Source organism: Xiphophorus hellerii, chromosome 15 (assembly GCF_003331165.1).
Source record: "Xiphophorus hellerii strain 12219 chromosome 15, Xiphophorus_hellerii-4.1, whole genome shotgun sequence".
NCBI lineage: Eukaryota > Metazoa > Chordata > Actinopteri > Cyprinodontiformes > Poeciliidae > Xiphophorus > Xiphophorus hellerii.
The window spans coordinates 24374034-24384741 of NC_045686.1; positions in this window are offsets into that span (position 1 = coordinate 24374034).

The following is a 10708-nucleotide window of genomic DNA, read 5'->3' on the forward strand; positions in this document are numbered from 1 at the left end:
ATCGGTTTCATTCTTCATTCAGTTCTCTGCCTTAGATTGAAAAAAGATAAATCAGACACTTTTGACTGATTAAGGGGATGAATATATGGATCCTCAGACTGTAGATATAAAAGATGGACCACACAAGGTCTATGTGGTCATTTTTTATGAGGTCATGTCTGGGTTTGCCCGGCTAAAGTGTGACTTCTTAGTATCCAGTACAAGGCCACTGTAAAGAGAGATGGATTCTTACCGACAAGATGTGTTGCTCTTCACAACAGTCATATTTCCTTCTAACATTGTTAGATGACTGTAACTCTTTGAAAGCAGAAAGTGGACTTCCAAGAGCACAGCACAATGCTCCAAACATGACAGCACTACTCTGCATCCTTATCAAATTCTAAAGCTTCATGGTCATAGTTTAATACACATTCTTTGACTTGTAGTTACTTTCCTACATGGCCAGTTTATTGCTTTTTTGAATATTTTTGAGTCTGATTAACTGTTTGATGTCATAAACAGGAGGAAACAATGCAAAGACAATATAGAAATTCAATAACTTAAATGTGGCTGACATTTCCAGTAGGAACTGGTTGACTGTTGATCATAGCTCTATGAATGATTGGATGAAATTAATGTGTTTAAGTGACTATCATCATGTATGTATAAAACTACTCACCTGGTTTGTTGCCTTTGTCTAAGACAGAAGTCTCAAAGTTCAGTGTTGAAGGTCGATGTCCCGAACGTGTAGAATCTCCCTGGCTCCCAAACACCTCAACCAAATGGCAGAATGACCTTCCAAACATGTAAAAAAGTTCTACAGGGTTCATTCAAACTCCAGCTAAATCATCCCAAAAACAAAGAATGAGGAAAAAAGTAGTGGCAGGGAGAGTTTGTGGGTTAGATTTAGGGCCTTGTAGACATAAGGAAATGCCTTTCACAGTTTTGAAACACGTTTCTCACTCAAGCAAATCCTGTCTCTGAGTGAAAGCACTTCGACTAAGCATAGTGAAATATTTGACAGCATCCTCAGAGGATCTTGTTAGTAGAACTTCTTGACAGCAAACAGAGGCTTATCCTGTAAATTGAAATTTCACAAGGTCGTGATGGAGAATGTTCAGAAGGCAACTGTCGATCATTGCAGTAAAGAACAACCAAGAGACGTTTTATACTAAGTCAGACTTTTCATTAACATTGGAAACTTTTTCAACTTGAACAAGAGAAAGCTGATGACTATATGAAAGCTTTTAATGCTCTTTGCTACATTATAATACTACCATTCCTTATTACAGTACTTAATAAATGCTGTACTATGTAAGGTATCTGAAAGATAGAAGAGTGTTTACCATCTGGTAACATCAGAGGGGACATGTTAGGACAGCAGTCGTCTTCCTCAGCAATGTATTAGTAAAGTTTGCACCATGTGATTTTACATGGCTCTATTAAAAAACTGCATGGAAGTCAGAAAAAATGAGGAATAAATCCAGCAGCCATCTTGGATTCCTCGGTGCCTCTCAAAATTGTATCTAAACAACAAAAAACATCAAATCTAAACTAGAACGGCAAACAGTTATCAGACGGGTTCCAAGCCCTACCCAGAATGTCTGTTCTGGCTCCAGCCCCTCTCCTAGCTCTCTCCTCCCCTCGTCCTGTCAGCCAAACCTAGCCAATCCCTTCATCCCATACTTTGTATCTCTGCCCTCCTTTTCTCTGGAGAAAACCCTGTGTGTGATTTCGGGAACTGATGGTCTGATGGAACAACCCCGTCACTTCCACGTTGTCTGACCATGACATCTGCCGCACTCTTTCTGAGTATTGCACTAAGACTGTGGGAAGATCAAAGGAAATGGTACAAAGAAAAGAAAATATCAAGGCAGCAGTGGTACAATGTGGAGGATGTTGTCTAGTCCCTTAGTATTATCTCAATCCCACAGTCTCCCTGAGTGTTGTTGCAGACCATCTCCATCCCTTTATGGCCACATTGTCCCCATCTTTTTATGACCCATCCACCAACACTCAAAGATCAGATCATTGTTTCTTGGACATTATAGTAAGTTCACTGCATCTTTAGCTAACAGTAAACCTTTGGGATGTGGTGGAACTTTAGATTTTCATCATCCATGTCCAGCTGACAAATTAGCAGCAACTCTTGGATGCTATTGTGTCACTCTGAACCAGATTCTATGAGGAAAGTTTCTAACAACTTGTTAGATTTAAGGCAAGAAGGAAACAGCAAAGAAAATTTCATGAAAAGACTGGTGAGGATAAGGCGCTACGTCATCCAGAGGAGCATCCCGTAGTAGTGCTGCTTGCCCTTTACATTGACATTCAGCAGGTATCTGACCAGGACTCCTTGTTTCGATTTTCTGAGGATGTTTCACTGAGGAGAGACTCCATTATCAACTGAGAATGTGGCTTTAGAACTATGTATGGTTTTTCTTTCTAGACGTCTGGAAAAGATGAATAAAATAAATAAATGCAAAGTTCCTTCTAAATATCACAGAAAATAAAAGTCACTTCTTTGGCAAGTGTTCTGGGTCAAAGGTTAGTTTGAAGTCAGCATGCTATCAACAGATAACAACAGGTTACAATGGTTGGATAACAAAGCAGGTTTAAAAAGTGTCATTTTAACCTTAATTCTCTTTCATTCATGCACATCGAAGACATTCCCTTAGCCTGCATTAAGCCAGAGCTTTAAAGGAGACTAACTGTTGCCACATACACTCTCACTGACTGCTGTTTCCACATCTTCTGGGCCTCTGGACCCTGATCCAGAGTAATGAAATCAAACTAAATGCTATTAATCTGCCAGGATATCTTTCAGCTCCATCAATCCATGTTACAGCTCCCACGCTAACTGTCCAATGTCCTATTAAATGAACATGACAGATATGTTTCTTTTAATTGAATTGATTCATGGATACCTTTCTTGGCATTCCGCAGAAAATGATAGAAGTCAGCAAGTTTAAATGGTGTGCCAGTCTGCAGAGCAGCGGTGTTTCCACGCGCTCTGAGTCAGAGGTCAAGAGTGTTTTGCCAGGTTAGCAGTTCATGATCCAGCAGAAAGCCTCCACAGAGCAGCGTCTCCCTGGCAGACACCACCAGTGACCCCAACACCTCCTCTGCTACCGCTCATAATGCAGCTACTACTTGAGCCACGCAAGTCCATCCGATTAATTAAAAGTTTATGGTTGAATTTAAAGGACGAGTGGTTATTATAGCTCTCTTTCGCCTTTCTACACACCCACACCCCCACACCCCCACACACACCCACACACCCACCCACACACACCCACACACCCACACATCTCTCACACACACACTTTGTCACTGTACTTTTGTAATGCTGAAATACTGATGTTTCTATGCAAAATACTCTTAAATACAGATATTTAATGACCCCCACATTTGTACAATTCTGCTGCATTTTTATGGCATCAACATTTTTATTTCTTTCCATGGAATATTTCCTGCTGCTTGGTAAAAAACACTCCCTTGTTCTACACTTTGTTTTGCACACAGGGTCTGGATTGCCAGCTGTTGAGCAACCATTGCTTTCTGGAGGCTTGGACTATGTTGAAGTTTTGAAATTTACTCAATTGCTAGCGTTTGGCCATAAGACATAGAACTATTGTTTAACAAGAGATAATAGACAAATTTACTTCAAGATTCAAATAAGAAATGGAAATCCATTGGGAAAATGACTGAAGCGTCAGTTCCGTGGAAAGTTGTCCTCCTGGAGGCTGTGATCCACTGCAAGGGCTCATCAAGGACACAGATCTGCTCTGTTGGAGCTGGGCACCAGCTGGAGGCTGGATGAGTGCTGGATTATCCACTTAAAGCCTAAACCAATCTCTTCTTTTTGCATATCGCTGAAGCATCACTTAACATTTCACCTCCACACTTCAACTTCAGCAGTGTTATAAAAGTGACGTGTATTACCTACTAAAGGAAATGGGAGCATGAAATGGCCAATAAATCCCAGCAAGCCATAGGTCCAGAAACACGCTGCTGACATCTCCTCTAACTCGGGTCTAAATATTATGACACACTAAAGGTGGCTCTGTTTGTGTGTATGAGTGGAGAGGAGGCGGGACGTGGCACCTGGAAACAACCAAAGTGTGGCTTTCTTTCCAAAATAAAAGCCTACATTGTGGTGTGATCCAAGAAAGCAAAAAAAAAACTTATGATCATAAAGTAAAGTTATGAATCCTCTGTGACAGAGGTTTCACAAAGATGAAGAACCTGAATCTTGTGCAGGTAGACACTTTGCTCCGTGAGTTTAAAATGGCACAAAATGTCACGATAAAATAGATCTTTAGCTTCACAACAAACAAGCCACTAAGTTATCAGTGGAAGCAAACAATAAATCATATTATTACAAATGAACATATAATACCATATTAAAATTATGCAGTATAGATAACGTTTATTTAAAAAAGTGTTTTGTTTTGGGTTTTTTAACTTTTTTTTTTTTTAACTGGCAGTGTTGCAACAGTATATTATGAGGCAGACAATCAAAAAAATCAAACTCTTCTGTCTGTACACCACTCAGTCAGAAACAGCCAATCAGAGGCAAGGGGAAGGTCTTAGCGCTGTCAATCACCCCTGTGTGATTGGCTGTGTTTATATCCAAAACATTTTTAAATAAAATCCCTGAATTTGTTGTATATATATATTCCACCACTAAGTTTAAATTACCTTCATGTCCATCATGAATGAATGCACTCAACCCTACTGTAGATAAGTTATTTGTATGAAAATTTTGGACTATGCATTTTTCCTTTTTGTTTATTTATTACCATAAAAACACAAGTTTTGAGTCATTAAAAAAGTTTATACAGCATTTAGTAAAACTTTGAATAAACCTTTTTGTTTTGCCCAACAAGTAAAGATGATTTTTCCATGGATTTGTGAGCACCCAGTGTGAATCATAAACACTTTAAACAATATGGTTATACAGAAATGAGAACAAGCAGAACAAAACTTCAGATAAACTTCTGCATGTTGTTTGATTTGTCTTTTGGCGCTGGTTAGAGGACGCTGAGTGGTCAGTTAGGATAAAACTGCAGGGCATCCTGCCATCCTGTCATGTTACATAGTATAAAAAAATGATACAACATGCCAGAATGTTGTGCTGTAATGAAATAATATCCAACATGACTTGACATACTGTGGACGCTATTTCACCACAACAAGCTGCAGGGTTTCATGCCTTGAATTGAATGAGGGGAATAACATGTGACATGACTTTGTAGAATATTCATTTTATGCTTTATGAGTTGTGGCCTTTAGAAAAACTTTATTTCCGATGTCCCTCTGATCTTAGATGTGAGATATTTTTCAGGCTTTTTATTTAGGTTGAAGCTGAGCAACAGAAAATGTTGTTTTTGTCACTTCAAATGCAAACGCATCAGAACAGTTTAATGTGTTCTGGGTTTAGAAGGAGCTCACTCAGACGTTTCAACTAAACTTCTCTCTTGATCTAGTAAACTCTTCCTTTTGGCACAGCCCTCTCCTTTCATGTGGGCTCATCTTTCTGCAAAGTGATGATGGCTGCAGAGTTTACTTTCAAGGTAAGCTTTGCCAACACAAGCAGACCATGATTATTTCCACATCTGTCCCCTTCTCTATCAGTCAGTCTGCTGCTTAGATTGGAAGTGTGGTGTTAGCTGGACTCTTTCTCAGCATCATCTGTGCTGAGGATATGATATGACTGAAATGAAGTTAGCTGACCATTGTATGGCTGGGCCAAAATACAAATGTAACAACAAAGCACACTGTTTAATCAGATTTTTTTTTGCATCTGATCACTTCTGTTGTTTCAGATACTTCAAAATATCTCCTTATAAACTAAAGTTACAAAGTTGGAGCTTTGGAGGTCTGACGAGACGTCTGATGATGAATATGGGCAATTGAAAGAGTAGCTGTGAATCTGTCAGCTTCAGAGGTCTGATTTATTTATTAAACTGAACTACAGACTCTGATCTGAGACTGTTTTACACCAAACAACCACAAGTTGCATTTACTACATAAATAAGACGGGGTCTTTCTTGCTGTTGTTGAACCTTTGGTAAAACTACTGGCGATGTTACTGGCAAAAAAAACAAACCACCAAAGAATACGACAGGAAGTGGTAGGACGAAGATGGAGCCCCATGATTTTTAATGACTTATTGCATGAACAAATTTATTCACCTTTGGTTTTGATTTAATTTTTCATTTAATGGAAACACTGCAATTTCAAAATTGTACTGAATACTGAAAACCATAATATCAGAAAACATACTAACACAGTTTGGGCATAAATAATCGAACAGTGAAAAGAATGACCAACAAAAGGAAGATCTGGACATACCTGGATGTGAACAGGTGGGAAGACTGATCAAAAGTAGGAGTAACATCACTGAATGTAGGAATAAACGGTATGAATTAATTATTTGAGGTTCACAGCAAGCACATGCATGGCATGGGCAACATGAGTTCAGCCACAATCGACCCATATGGTATGTACAGATTCGGGTCACATAGACCAAACCATTATCGGGCCACTTGTGGTAAGCCATAATAAAATCTGTGCCATCATTGCCAGAACTGGTCCAGTTCTGGTTGAAACACCGGTTGCCGTGCCAACAGTGCTGACCTGATGTGGGCCAGACCTCTCTGTTAGGTGGGAAATACAAACAACAAAAAGCACCATGTATGAAAGAAATATTGTTCAGCTTTTTTAGAATGTCACATTTAAACAAAGAGGTGGCTGTGATGGCAGGCCAGGGCCCCGGGGGGCCACGAGGCCACATCAGAGAGAGAGCCCTTCTGTCTGGCTGCTGCTGTGTAAACTCAGCCGGCTGCAGGAAGCGATGGATCCACACGGCCGCGGTCTGTAAGGAAACCCTCATTGTCATTGAGCTCAGCCTTTCTGAGACACCTGATCTGAATCCAATCACAGCAGCCGCCTTTGTGTGCTCTGTGTGAGCAGCAGCCGCCCAGGAGACCCACGCTGCCGCCGGCTGGCACTGGCCGCTCCGTCCACATGAATCTAATGTGGACCCAGCCTCCTCCCACAGGACAAACTGACATTAGACAACCACAAGCAGAAGAGCGTCCAGGCATGTGGACTGTTCTGTGTCAGTCTGAAATTACCTGAGTGCTAAAAGACTTCAAGAGTGTTGGGAATCAGAATTCACATTGGTGATTAAACTAAAACTAATAAAGGTAAGAATAGTAAAAACTAGATAAAAATAGATCAATTAAAATGATATCAGAATTCAGAACAAATTGTGAATATGGAGAACCCACATTCATTTTATGAACAGCTTGGAGTGTGTTATTTAATTTTGACTAGTTCAAATTTCCTTCCAAACTATGGTGTTTATTTCTTCATACAGGAAACACCAGAAATGTGCAATAATAAAGCCTTATTCCAAGGAAAAAATATTTGATTAAACTCTAACTGAAATAGAAATCAATAACCGTTGGAAAAATTCACTCTTAGTCTATTTATTTGTTCATGCATTGGTGATTTAAGAGAACGGACACTTTTTTTTGCCACTCACAAAATGGCAGAGAAAGACCGAGCCACTCTGAAAAGGAGACATAAACAGTGAAATAATCCCACTTTGTTTTGTCAAACAATCTCATTTAAGTCTAAAGCACTATATATATATAGATAGATATTGTATATCAGATATATCTATCTATCTATCTATCTATCTATCTATCTATCTATCTATCTATCTATCTAGATAGATAGATAGATAGATAGATAGATAGATAGATAGATAGATAGATAGATAGATAGATAGATAGATAGATAGATAGATGTCTGTAGTTGCTGGTGGCAACGACAGAAGATCTACCACTGACTGAGAAAACCACCAACTATTCATGCTGGGGAGTTTGATTGCTGGAATGTCCAACAGGTGAGTAACAGCTGGGTGGTGCAGAGCTGAAACACTGGAGCAGCTACAGGCGTCACCAAAGTGTCACCAAAGACCAGAGCAGGGCCGACTGTGTCGATTAGAGCAGGCCCAATTAGACAGTGGATCTCATTAGCAGAATTTGAGACAGTGCACACAGAATAGCTCATCATAAGTACATTAGAATATTAGTAGACTGGGAAATGCAGCAGATGAAGCTTTGAATGCAGTTTTTAAGATTTTATGAGCTTCCACCACATCATTTATCGTCTCTCCATGGATGGTGGCATATTCATAACAAGTGTTACATGGCGTAGATAAGCTATGCCATTCTTCACATTTAATAAAAATGTCAAATGTTTTTGCTTGGTTTGTGCTGCTTTCCCCCTGGCCACACAACAAAAGACACATCAAAGTTTTAGCTTTTTTGATATATATTTTTGCAGGACATCAGCACAAAGATACCACTTAGAGACAACTGATGACAAAAACAATTAGTTCATTATTTTTCTACCTTGTTGAATAAAATTCGAGCACTTTGGAGCTAAAATGTAAACTGCTGACACCATGTGAGACAGGGACATGTGCAAGAAGTCACGATATTATTTGACAGGATATTTCTGAAATAAGTCTGTTGCTTTTGATTGGCTGTGTGGGATGACCTAATTTATGTGTGATGCTCAGGTTCGAGTTGATCCTTTCCCTTCCACCCTGTAGGGCTTCATACATTTGAATGTACAGATGTCTCTCTCTCTCTCTCTCTCTCTCATTCTCTCTCCTGCTGTCCCATTTTTTGTCTCTATTAAGTAGATGAATGAAAAGGGGAAATGAGCCCGAGGGAAACTTATTGTGCCTCAGTGGTTCATATCACAGTCAGAGGGCAGATATGATGCACTGAATGAAAAAGGAGCCCAATATCTCTCTTTGATCTGTGACTGTGTTGGGTTCTCTCACATCCTAAAGCTGGGAGATTAACATGTCTGTCACCATTATCATTAAGTGGCTCACAGGGATAGAGAAGGCTGTATGTACAGACAGGCTTTTGAGGATGTTCAAGAGAAAATGAGTGACTTGTGTCACTCATTTTGATGAGCCTCATCATAACACACACACGACTTAGAGAACTCTTTATTTTAAAGCTGCAATAAGAAGCATGACACACTTTTTCTGCGCATCGAAGTATTTTATGTGGACTTTTTCTCAGCTCTGATCAGAGCACATTGAGAGGGGAAAAGAGCCAGTATGAAAGAAAACACTCGCCAATCCAGTTTGTTTCAGCTGAATAGACAAAGTGATGGATTACTCTGCTCTCCGCATGCAGGATGGCACACATTAACATTTGTACTGATTCTAGAAACAGCATTATTTCCATAAATGCAATCATGGCAGAAATCCTCAGACACTGCCTGGGTGTTCAGGCTGCTGGAGTCAGCATGTCTGCCGGGTTGCTATATCACATTCTGCTGCTATCAACACTCAGTCTGGAGCTGTCTGCGATGTGGGAACTGTCTTTTTCTCCCAAAAGACAATGGAGTCAAAAATGTTGGTGGTACAGCTGAAAATGCTCTGTCAATGGAGTATTTATAGATACAATATTGGGGTTTGTTTCAATGTTGGACAGATAGAAAACTTCCAACAAATTGCAGCATATACTAATGAATACAGCATCCCGTTTTAAAAATTCTGGAGTTCTGAATGTGGCCACAATGGAGATGTGCTTAACATTCAGATGTTAGAGCAATAATCCTACTTGCCATTTTGGGAAAATTGTAGTCGTTGATTTTACAGAAAAGTTATGATACAACATGTTGGAATGACAAAACTTTTTATGAACTGTGATGCTGTGAGAGCTCTGGTGGAGCCAGCTGCACATTAACCAAAAAAGAAAAAAAAAAAAACAAACCATCGTCCTATTACTACTTCCTGACTTCTTTATGGTTTTTGCCAATGGCAACATTTGGCTGTTGATCATGTGAGGAAGTGGAATGTGTTCATCTGCTTGATGTATGATGGAATCTGGATTCTCTGTTCAACTTGTTGAATATTAATTAAACTGCACAAAAATTAAACTAACCTAAGTCAATTTAATTTAAAAAAGGACAGAATCATTTTTTTATGCTGTCAGTCGAAATGGCGGACAACAAAAAAGTCTAACACAATCTCTGGTGGCCAACAACTAAAACATGTTCAAATGTTGAATTGCTTCTTCAATACTGCTCAGATGTATGGGATGTACAGTTGGACAAACTGACTTTTCAGTCTGAAACAAGACATACTAGTGTTTATTTTCAGTGAGCAAAATAGAATGTTCCTTGGATATTCACTTCATATCATTTTGTTGTTTTACACCACAGCTTATGAAAACCTCTATAACCAGCATTACGTAGTTTTTCACAAGTCGTGCAATATGGTAACTTCACTGCCTGCTTGCTGCTCGTAACGTGTCCCGATGCGTCTACAGGAAAGGAGAGAAGTCAACAAAAACAATATAGGGAATGTGGGGAACAGGGCAGTTCAGATTCATACACCGGAGTCGCCTTTAGTGCAGAGTCTGCTTTCCAGGGCCTGGTGACATTATCAAACAGATTGACATTTCAAATATTTGCAGTGCTCAGCAGGTCCAAATGTGGTATAAGTGAACCGTAGCTCTCCTTCTCGCTGCCAAGCAAGCCATGCATGGCCATTTCATCACAAGCACTGCTTTGCAGACCTTTACTGAGCAGACAATGCAATTTAAGGAGCAGGTACTTTCTCTTTAACAGGTCATCGCCCAGCACTGACTCCTAAGAGAGCAAAAATAATTTCGAAGCC